Genomic DNA, 12,301 nt, shown 5'->3' on the forward strand with positions numbered 1-12,301 from the left:
AGTCACATTACACCACATAGTAGTGTCAGTTAGTCACATTACACCGCATAGTAGTGTTCACTAGTCACATTACACTGCACAGTAGTGTCCGTTACTCACATTATACCGCACAGTAGTGTTCGCTAGTCACATTACACCTCATAGCAGTGTCCATTAGTCACATTACACCGCACAGTAGTGTTCGCTAGTCACATTACACCGCACAGTAGTGTTCGCTAGTCACATTACACCTCATAGCAGTGTCCATTAGTCACATTACACCGCACAGTAGTGTTCGCTAGTCACATTACACAGCACAGTAGTGTTCGCTAGTCACATTACACCTCATAGTAGTTTCCATTAGTCACATTACACCGCACAGTAGTGTTCGCTAGTCACATTACACCGCACAGCAGTGTCTGTTGGTCACATTACACCGCACAGCAGTGTCTGTTGGTCACAGTACACCGTACAGTAGTGTGTGTCGGTTAGTCACATTACACTGCACAGTAGTGTTCACTAGTCACATTACACTGCACAGTAGTGTTCGCTAGTCACATTACACCACATAGTAGTGTCAGTTAGTCACATTACACCGCATAGTAGTGTTCACTAGTCACATTACACTGCACAGTAGTGTCCGTTACTCACATTATACTGCACAGTAGTGTCCGTTACGCACATTATACTGCACAGTAGTGTCCGTTACGCACATTAGTGTCCGTTACTCACATAACACCGCACAGTAGTGTTCGCTAGTCACATTACACCTCATAGCAGTGTCCATTAGTCACATTACACCGCACAGTAGTGTTCGCTAGTCACATTACACCGCACAGTAGTGTTCGCTAGTCACATTACACAGCACAGTAGTGTTCGCTAGTCACATTACACCTCATAGCAGTGTCCATTAGTCACATTACACAGTACAGTATTGATCGCTAGTCACATTACACTGCACAGTATTGTTCGCTCGTCACATTACACTACATAGTATGTCCTTTAGTCACATTACACTGCACAGTAGTGTCCGTCAGTCACATTACACTGCACAGTAGTGTCCGTCAGTCACATTACACAGCACAGTAGTGTCCGTCAGTCACATTACACAGCACAGTAGTGTTCCGTCAGTCACATTACACAGCACAGTAGTGTCCGTCAGTCACATTACACTGCACAGTATTGTCCGTCAGTCACATTACACAGCACAGTAGTGTCCGTCAGTCACATTACACAGCACAGTAGTGTCCGTCAGTCACATTACACAGCACAGTATTGTCCGTCAGTCACATTACACAGCACAGTAGTGTCCGTTAGTCACATTACACAGCACAGTATTGTCTGTCAGTCACATTACACAGCACAGTAGTGTTCGTTAGTCACATTACGCAGCACAGTAGTGTCCGTCAGTCACATTACACTGCACAGTAGTGTCAGTCACATTACACAGCACAGTAGTGTCCGTCAGTCACATTACACAGCACAGTAGTGTCCGTCAGTCACATTACACAGCACAGTAGTGTTCGTTAGTCACATTACACAGCACAGTAGTGTCCGTCAGTCACATTACGCAGCACAGTAGTGTCCGTCAGTCACATTACACTGCACAGTAGTGTCCGTCAGTCACATTACACAGCACAGTAGTGTCCGTCAGTCACATTACACAGCACAGTAGTGTCCGTCAGTCACATTACACAGCACAGTAGTGTGCATCAGTCACATTACACCGCATAGCAGTGTCTGAAAAAAAGAAAAAAGGTGGCTGACAGCGCAGCCAGGGGTCAATCTTACATCAGATGCATCGGCAATGTAATTGCGGATGCATCGGCAGGTGGCGCTACACATGCTGGGCAGCCTTGCTTTGTGCTGGGCGGCCCTGAGCATGTGCAGAGATGAACGCAGATCCGGCTGCGTATTCAGCGATCTGCGTTCATCTCTGAATGACCCCCTATGCCAGGTACAGCCCTCGTTCCCTCCACAGTGCGGCCCCGGTACCTGCAGGAGGTCCCGGCTCGGGCTCTGCTCCTCCTCTCTCTTCGCCGGTTTCTTGCAGGCTCCGTTACTCCAATGGCTCTTTAGTATGCTGTCAGTGACGAGGGGGAGGGAGCGGGTACTAATTACTTGGGCCTGGGACTGATGGAGGGGCCCGGAGGGGGCCCTGGTCCGCTACACTCCCACCTTACTGGGCAGCAGCTCTCATCTTGGCAGCACAGCACATGCTGCAGTGTGCTGTGCTGCAGTGGGGCAGAGAGGCTGCTGCTGCTGCTAATACTGATCCACTCACTGTGTGTTCCTGTATGGGTGAGTGGGGGGAGTGTGATCACAGTGATCACACTTCCCCCTCGAAATGATCCTGGCTGAGGGCTGGGGGGCTCAGGGATCGGGCACTGCACCCACCCTGCACTGTGCAGCAAGGACTTGAAAAAGAAACAGAAAGGGGCGTGGCCACGACTCCCGCGGTTAGGCCACGCCCCCACCCTCTAAGCAGATCGGGAATCGGGATGTCAGCGGCGCAGTGTGTGGGCTGAGGCCGCACACTGCATACACACTCTGGGGAGGAGGAGGGGGAGGGAGCCGCTCTGCACGCTGCCAGCGCCGCTACCTGTCATCCAGTGTGACAGGCGCAGCGGCAGCTGCCAGCAACAGGGATGCAGAGCAGGGAGAGGCTGAGCGCCTCTTCAGTTTGGCGCCTCCCTGCACTGCATCCCTTTGCTGAGCGGCTTGCGCCGGCTCTGACTGCAAGACCATTCTTACCAATGTACATATTTAAAGGAATAAATATATATATATATATATATATATATATATATATATACACATACATATTTCTGCACACGTGAAAGGCCTCTAAAGGGTTTATTTACTAAGCCCTGGGTGCAGATAAAATGAATGGAGATATAGTACCAGCCATCCAGCTCCTAGCTCTCATTTTTCAGCCCAGCCTGTGACAGGGATGCGGTTATGTGACCAGCAGTAGGGAGACCGCCGGTCACAATCCCGACGCCGGGATTCCGAACCCTAAATATCCCGCCAGTCGGCATGCCAACCATCAGGGACTATTCCCACTCGTGGATGTCACAACACCCATAGAGTGGGAACAGAACCTGTGGCGAGCGCAGTGAGCCTGCAAGGGGCTTCGTTACACTCGCCCCCGCTGGACATCTAACAACAGGAATCCCACCGTCGGTATGGTGTCTACAGACCGCCGGTCGCACAAACCCAAACCCTGTGACATGGCATTTAGGAGCTAATTGGCTGGTATTTTATCTCTGTCCACTTTATCTCCATCCAAAGTTTAGTAAATATACTATTTAGACACAGCAGTCCTCCTTACACATGCAGTATACGTACATGGCTGAAATAAGCTGTAACAGAACACCTGAAGGATACATACTGTATATTGGTACTGAGTGCATTCATTAATACATTAGTACTGTAAATAGTGGGCCATATTTACTAAGCCTTGAAAAGTGAGAAATTTCACGGTGATAATTACCAACCAATCAGCTCCCAACTGTCATTTTTCAAACCCAGCCTGTAACATGGCAGTTAGGAGCTGATTGTCTGGTACTTTATCACAATGAAATGTATGACTTTTCAAGGCATAGTACAACTCCCTATTTAGTTTATTATTACATGTTGAGTATCCCTTATCCAAAATGCTTGGGACCAGAAATATTTTGGATATGGGATATTTCTGTATTTTGGAATAATTGCATACCATAATGAGATATCATGGCGATGGGACCTAAGTCTAAGCACAGAATGCATTTATATTTCATATACACCTTATACACACAGTCTGAAGGTCATTTTAGCAAAACATTTTAATAACTTTGTGCATTAAACAAAGTGTGCACATTCACACAAATCATTTATGTTTCATATACACCTTATACACACAGCCTGAAGGTCATTTATCACAATATTTTTTATAACTTTGTGCATTAAACAAAGTTTATGTACATTGAGCCATCAGAAAACAAAGGTTTCACTATCTCAGTCTCACTCAAAAAAGTCCGTATTTCGGAATATTCCGTATTTTGGAATATTTGGATATGGGATACTTAACCTGTATAAGGTGCTGTACAGTGAGACTATTTGTCACACACGTCAGTACCTGGCCCAGTGGAGCTGAACATTAACCACTTAAGTGACAATTTTTTTCTCTCCAAAAACTGCTCAGAAATTGTCGGGTTTTGTTTATGAGTGAATTAGGTGAAGAACATGTATTTAAACTTATCCAAAATTATTTTATTTAAAAAAATAAAATAAAATAAAAATGTTGTTGATATTTGTCATCGATCAGAAACATTGCGACTTCCATTTTAACAGCCACGCAGCCACCAGGTATACACTGGGGGAGATGGGGGTGCGGGTAATTTACCCTTCCTCAGTGGCTGCTATTGTCTGCAACCGCTGGGTGGGGGGGTCCTGCTGTGCTGACCGATCAGCAGCACAGCAAACACTGGGGGAGGGTGCAGGGAGATAGAGGACCTTTCCGGATCCCTCTAGTTGCTGCAGCTGTGGGAAGTTTCTCTTTCCTGCAGCTGCACACGCTGTGTATCTGACTGGTCACATTCTGTGAGACCAGATCAGATAACGCACTTGCTGGTGTGGTCACATCTGATGCGACCAAGCCAGGCAAGTTGCTAATTCCCTAAAATATGCACACTAAGGAGACAACTGTAGTCAGCAGGCAATTATCCTACCAGTCAATTTTTGGATTTTGGGAGGAAAGCAGAGTACCGGAAGGTACCCACACAAACACAGGGAGCACGTACAAACTTAATACATACAGTTATGAATCAAACTCATCACCCCAGTGTTATGATGCAGCAATACTAACCACTGTACCACCATGTATTACTGGATAGGGTTACATACGTAATCCTGCCGGACGGGATGCATACTGTCAGTATCCTGAAAGCGGTATGCCGCAAGAATGTCTTGCGGGCATGCTGTGCTCGCCACACTGTGGGCTTGGTGGCAAGCTGCGCTCACCACAGGTTCTATTCCCACTTTCTGGGTGTCGTGGACACCAATGAGTGGAAATAGCCCCTGTGCGCCGGTATTCCGGCTGGTGGCATTGCCAGCTGGCGGGACTCCGGCGTCGGCATCCTGACCGGTGGGATCCAGACAGCTGGCAAATTGAATGGATCCCATTGGATATTACTGTGTACATCTTACAATATTTTCCATGGCAAGGTAATACAATACTAATAACGGGTGGCATTCAGTATGCCGGCTGTTGGGATCACGGCGCTCAGTATACCGGCGCCGGAATCACGACACCCAGCATACCGACAACTATTCTCCCTCTTGGGGGTCCACGACCCCCCTGGAGGGAGAATAAGTAGCGTGGCCGCAGCGCGGCGAGCACGCAAGGGGCTCATTTGCGTTCGCCCAGCTGCCGGCATGCCGGCGGTCAGAATGCTGGCACCTGTATGCTGGGCGGTCGGGATCCCGATCGCCGGCATAACATACAACACCCCTAATAACACCACACGTACCATCCTTTCTCCATACAATTGAAATGGGGTTTCCACTTTAATGTTGACTCCCTTCCCTATAACAGTACTTTATTGAGATCACCCCCAAATGTTATGTGTTTAGAAGGTTCCCGGAATATTTGCCATTAAACTGGGTCTCTCTGGAGCAGGATAGATGGGACACAGTGCTGATGATGAAAGCCAGCTGCTGATTGGGGGATGCGCCATTCATTCACAAATTAACAGGGAGCAAATTGTCAACAATGAGTGTGTCTGCAAGTGATTTGTCACCTCAGTGGTGGTGCCAGCTTCTAGCACCATATGTGTTTAATAGGTAAAAGCAGGGAAAAGCACAATATTGTCTGATAGCGAGAACTTCTATCTAGCCCTTGTGCAGTATGTTCTTTTCTACATGCGGTTGTGTGTGAGTGCATTTACCATGTAGGCAAACGGAACATACATACTGTAGGGCGGCAACGTTTAGGACCAGCATACTGTAGCTATGGTCGTACACTGAATTGAATTTGTACTTCTTTTCTTTTTTGTTTTTGCTTTGTTTTTGCCAGACATGTTATTCTCATTGAAAATAATGGTTTAGATGGCAAATGGCATGAAGGGGGGGAGTAGTAATTTAGAGCGTAGTAGTTGCTGAGATGTTTAGAACGCAGGCTGCTCTAAATGTGTCTGAGTCTTTTCAATGTAGTATTTATTGTTCATAGTTCTTTGTATTGTTATATTGAATTAAGAGGACTTTCATCGGGCTGCACCCACTCTGTGGAATGCCCTACCACGCACAATAAGACTCTACTCCAGTCTCCAAACCTTCAAGCGTTCCCTGAAAACTCACCTCTTTAGGCTAGCTTATCACATTCCAGAACCGCCCACATAACTTTCATAAACCTTCCTATCAAATTGCATCCACTCTGCACAGTCCACACATATCCTCATATGTCTTCTCATTCTTCACTTTCCCTTCCTCTCGAACCCGGTTCATCATTGCTGTATGACCGTATCATACAGCCCACCAAGAACCTTTGCAATCTGGCGGACAACTATGCAATAGATAGCACCTATCCTTGTGTATACATGCCTATTTCCCTATATATTGTAAGCTTGCGAGCAGGGCCTTCCTACCTCTATGATGGGGGCAGATCTATTAACCAGGAGAAGGCATAGGGAAGTGATAAACCAGTGATATGTGCATGGTGATAGAGGCAGCAGCCAATCAGATCCTAACTGTTAGTTTACATATTGGAGCTGATTGGCTGGTGCCTTTATCACCTTGCACATATCACTGGTTTATCACTTCCTTATGCCTGCTCCAGGTTAATATATCTGCCCCACTGTTTGTTATATCATTGTTATTTTCAATTGTAAAGCACAACGGAATTTGCTGCGCTATATAAGAAACTGTTAATAAATAAATACTTGTTATTGTTACGTTATATTGTTAGAATGAGTGAACAATTATGCCTTCAATGAAAGTCTAACAATTCTGCTAAATTCACATCACTATTGGTAAATATAAACACTTGAATAATAATGTTTTATCTTATATATGGTAAAACTAAAGACCATGCAAGTCACATCAATCACTTGTGCCTTGTATGGAAGTACTTACAGGCATTTTTATTAACATTTTTTTTTTTTACTACAGTAATGCGAAAAGGGGTGTTTTCACGCCCTTTTCACGTTATTTTAGTATCAGCTGAATGTATTAAAGGGCTTTTGAAAAACTGCTCCAAAACCTTTAATTCACTTTTTTTTTTGTAACCAGATCGCATTTCCCATACTTATAATGGGAAATGCGATCTGCCAAGTTTACAAAAAAAATAAAAATAAAAATACAGCAGTGAGCTGTGTGATTATTACGCCAGCTGAAACTCACTGCGGATCCTATACTCTTGCACAGCTTTCGCTGCCCCCCTAGGCAGAGAAAGCTGTACGTGGAGCAGGCAGTGTGATCAGCTGTGTGTGTCTGATGGACAAACAAGCTGATCACTGGAAAAAAAAAGCATACCTCCCAACTGTCCCGATTTTCGCGGGACAGTCCCGTTTTTTGTGGACTGTCCCGCTGTCCCACCCGCTGGCCGCAGTGTCCCGTGGTGGGGGGGCAGTTGGGAGTCTCTGTCTGTCGCTGCCCTGCTTAGCAGAGCAGCGGTGAATAGACGCTGTGCGCATGCGCACAGCGTCTATTCACTGGAGTCCGAGGAAGAGGGGGCATGCCAGTGGCTCACAGAGCGCTGGGCATGCCCCCTTAGGGACAAAAACTGAGGCGTGGCTCACGATTGCAGGTCTCCCCATGAAGCCACGCCCCTTTTCCTAGTCCACACCCCTTTTTCGGGAGCACGCGCCGCGCGTGTGTCCCGCTTGGTCCAAGTTCAAAGTTGGGAGGTATGAAAAAGTAAAAGAAAAAAAATCATACTTACTTACCCAGGGACCGGTGATCAGTGCTCCAGTGCGGGCTGCCGGTTATAGATGATCCCTGCTGCTCTTCTGACATCCGGTGCAGTAAAGTGATGTTGCAAAACGGCTGCTCACTTTACAGCACTGGAGGTCACAGCAGCAGGGAGCACCGATGACCGGGTGTTGGTAAGTATGATGAAGGTTGGAGGGGGGATATTGCATGGGGGAGGGGTCATCATGATGGGGAGGGGATGCCGGCTGCAGAGTGGCATTGCAGGGACAGAGCTTTCTTGCAAGCTCTGTCCCTGCATGCGATAATTGATACATCCATGTGATGTAATCAATTATCACATTGCGGATTGGGTCAATTTTGTCACAGCACATCCGCATCCTTATTCCTAGTCAAGACAGGGTGCCCACTGCCCTCCTGCCAGCAACCAGCCCCTGGCTGCACCCGCTGCTTGCCTCCCCCTTCCATCCCAACATGGCCGACCACCGGCTGTCGGAGTGAGGGCCCCCACATTGCATTGGGGAGAGAAGACTCCAAGCTGCCAGGGAGGGAGGGCTCCATGCTGCTGGGAGAGGATGGGGAGTGCAGTGTGTCCCATACAAGCTGCTCCCTCCCCCCTAGTCTCAAATTGCACGGGGACTGTACTAGGCAATCTCCAACCACCGCTGCTGCCAGGAGAGCTGCTGCTGGCTGCGGGGGCTGGAGAGTGGAGACAGCAGCACCAGAGCGGTGCAGAGCGGCTCCGGCCAAGGGGCCCCTTAGGTACTGACCCCCTGGGCTCTCCTTTATCCGGCTCTGCCCTTAGTCATCGGGCATATGTACTAAACCTTGGAGAGTGAAAAAGTGTAGAGAGATAAAGTACCAGCCAACCAGCTTCTGTCATTTTTCAAACAGCCCGTAACATGACAGTTAGGAGCTGATTGGTTGGTACTGCATCTCTCTCCACTTTATCACACTCCAAGGCTTAGTACATCTCCCATATATGGAACATACTAGAAATAACTATGGTAACAACCAGGGACGTCAGAACGTTTTTCAGTTGGAGGGGGCAAGGTAAAATCTCAGTTTGGCGCCCCTAATTTATGGCCACCTTAGCACTTGTACCTGTACGGAACTCTATGGAGCAGCTGGGAGTGAGTGACCCCTTATATACACTATGGCCCTCATTCCGAGTTGTTCGCTTGTTTGCTGCTTTTAGCAGCATTGCACACGCTAAGCCGCCGCCTACTGGGAGTGTATCTTAGCTTAGCAGAATTGCGAACGCAAGATTAGCAGAATTGCGAATAGAAATTTCTTAGCAGTTTCTGAGTAGCTCCAGACTTACTCTGCCACTGCGATCAGTTCAGTCAGTTTCGTTCCTGGTTTGACGTCACAAACACACCCAGCGTTCGCCCAGACACTCCCCCGTTTCTTCAGACACTCCCGCGTTTTTCCCAGAAATGGCAGCGTTTTTTCACACACACCCATAAAACGGCCAGTTTCCGCCCAGAAACACCCACTTCCTGTCAATCACACTCCGATCACCAGAACGAAGACATTTCTTCGTTAAGCCGTGAGTAAAATACCAAACTTTTTAGCAAATTTACTTGGCGCAGGCGCACTGCGAACGTTGCGCATGCGCAGTTTGCGACTAATCGCACCGATGCGAAGAAAAATAACGAGCGAACAACTCAGAATGAGGGCCTATGTCTGGTAGAGCTCCCTTACACACAATGGGGGTCATTCCGAGTTGATCGCTAGCTGCTGATGTTCACTGCATGGTGATCATTTAAAAAAACAGCAAACCTACGCATGCGTATGGGGCACAATGCGCAAGCGCGGCGTACGGGTACAAAGAGCATCGTGGTTTTGCTCTGCTTATAGCAACGATTCCATTCGCACAGCCGATCGCAAGGAGATTGACAGGAAATGAGAGTTTATGGGTGTCAACTGACCATTTTCAGGGAGTGTTTGGAAAAACGCAGGCGTGTCCAGGCATTTGCAGGGCGGGTATCTGACATCAATTCCGGGACCTTCGTCGCTGCAATCATCGCACAGAATAAGTAACTACAGGGCTGGTCTTGTTCTGCACATAATGTGTTTGTACCCGCTGGGCTGCACAAGCGTTCGCACACTTGCAAAGTGAAAATACACTCCCCCGTGGGCAGCGACTATGCGTTTGCACGGCTGCTAAAAGTAGCTAGCGAGCGATCAACTCGGAATGAGGGCCCATATGCCTGGTAAAGGGCCTAATTCATATCTGATCGTAGATGTGCTAAATTTAGCACATTAGATGTATCCGGGTCGCAGCGGCTGCATGTGACGTAGCCCAGCCAACAGTGTTATAACGCCGTTGGCACGCCCCCTCCCGCCCCGTGACCGCCTCTGTCTGTCGATCAGGCAGAGGTGATCGCAGCCCAGAGATGCTGTTAGCATCTCACTGGGCTCCAGGGGTGCGTGCACACTCCACAAAGGGATTCAGACTGCGATCGCTGCTGCTGCAGCTATCCAGTCTGAATTAGCCCCAAAGGCAGGGGTTAGAGTGAGCCAGAATGTGGCGGAACTGCGTTCCGTCAGTTCCACTTGGAGACGGAAGGCAGTTCCGCCTCCTCCGGCTCACCTAACCCGATGTGTGGCTGGCGCTGCAGGGAGATGCCGGGCACCCGCTGAGATTGTATTACCAGCGGGTGCCCGGCTCTCTCTCCACAGCGGGCAGCCGGAGGCAGGAGCTCAGTACTGAGCTCCGGCTTCTGGCTCTGTCAGTGCGCGCTATGGGAGAGGTCATGACGTCTCTCTCATAGTGCTGGGGAGCCAGACACCGGAATTACTGCAGCGGTCAGACGCGGGAGCGGGGCTCGGTGAGTATGGTGTTATTTCTCTTACGTCCTATTGGATGCTGGGGACTCCGTAAGGACCATGGGGTATAGACGGGCTCCGCAGGAGATAGGGCACCTAAAAAGAACTTTGACTATGGGTGTGCACTGGCTCCTCCCTCTATGCCCCTCCTCCAGACCTCAGTTAGATCTTGTGCCCAGAGGAGAATGGGTGCACTGCAGGGGAGCTCTCCAGAGTTTTCTGTGGAAAAATAATTTTGTTAGGTTTTTTTATTTTCAGGGAGTCCTATTGGCAACAGGCTCCCTGCATCGTGGGACAGAGGAGAGAGAAGCAGAGCTGGCTTGTCAAGTTGGGCACTGCTTCTAAGGCTACTGGACACCATTAGCTCCAGAGGGAGTCGGAACATAGGTCTCACCTGGGGTTCGTCCCGGAGCCGCGCCGCCGTCCTCCTCACAGATGCCGAAGATACAAGCCAGATAGAGAAGGCAGAAGACATCTTAGGCGGCAGAAGACATCAAATCTTCATGAGGTAAGCTGCGCGCAGCGGTAAGCTGCGCGCCATTGCTCCCAGTCACACACACACAGAGCAGCACTGAAGGGTGCAGGGCGCAGGGGGAGGGGCGCCCTGGGCAGCAATAAACCTCACATTTCGGCACAAATACACTTGGATTAGACTGCTTAGGCAGTAAATCTATGATCCCCCGCCATTTTATGAAAAAATCACTGGGACCGAAGCCCACCGTCGGGTGGGCGGGGCTTGAACCTCAGCACTAACCAGCGCCATTTTCTCCACAGAAGCTGCATGAGGAAAACGCTGGCTCCCTGGTCTCTCCCCTGCTGAACTCACAGGCTGGAAAAAAGAGGAGGGGGGCACATTTAGCCACGCAGTGAGTGGAAATTGGCATATTATATATAAAAAAGCGCTATCTGGACATATTTTTTCCAGTGTTTTTAAGCGCTGGTGTGTGCTGGCATACTCTTTCTCTGTCTCTCCTTAGAACCTGGTTGGGGTTTTGTCCCCTTATAGGTTAATCCCTGTGTGTGTGGGGTGTCGGTACGTGTGTGTCGACATGTCTGAGGCGGAAGGCTTCTCCAAGGAGGGGGTGGAGCAAATGAGTGATGTGTCCCTGTCGGTTGTGCAGACTCCAGATTGGATGGACATGTGGCATATGTTGAATGCAAGTGTGGCATCTTTACATAAAAGGCTTGATAAGGCTGATTTAGGGGGGACATCAGGGGGTCAATCCTCAGATTGGACCGACTCACAGGGCCCGTCGGGGTCTCAAAAGCGTCCCTTAACACAAGACACTACTACCGATACGGATTCTGATTCCAGTGTCGACTATGACGAAGTAAAATTGCACCCTAGGGTGACTAAAACCATTCAGTGTATGATTGTGGCAATAAGGGATGTGTTGCATATTGTGGATGAACCCTCTGTCCCCGACACAAGGGTACACATGTTTAAGGAAAAGAAACAGATTATTAACTTTCCCACATCTCATAAATTAAATGAATTCTTTGGAAAAGCTTGGGAGACTCCGGATAAGAGACCGCAGATCCCCAAAAGAATTTATATGGCATACCCTTTCCCTAAGCA

The sequence above is a fragment of the Pseudophryne corroboree genome, chromosome 6 (assembly GCF_028390025.1).
Source record: "Pseudophryne corroboree isolate aPseCor3 chromosome 6, aPseCor3.hap2, whole genome shotgun sequence".
Classification (NCBI taxonomy): Eukaryota; Metazoa; Chordata; class Amphibia; order Anura; family Myobatrachidae; genus Pseudophryne; species Pseudophryne corroboree.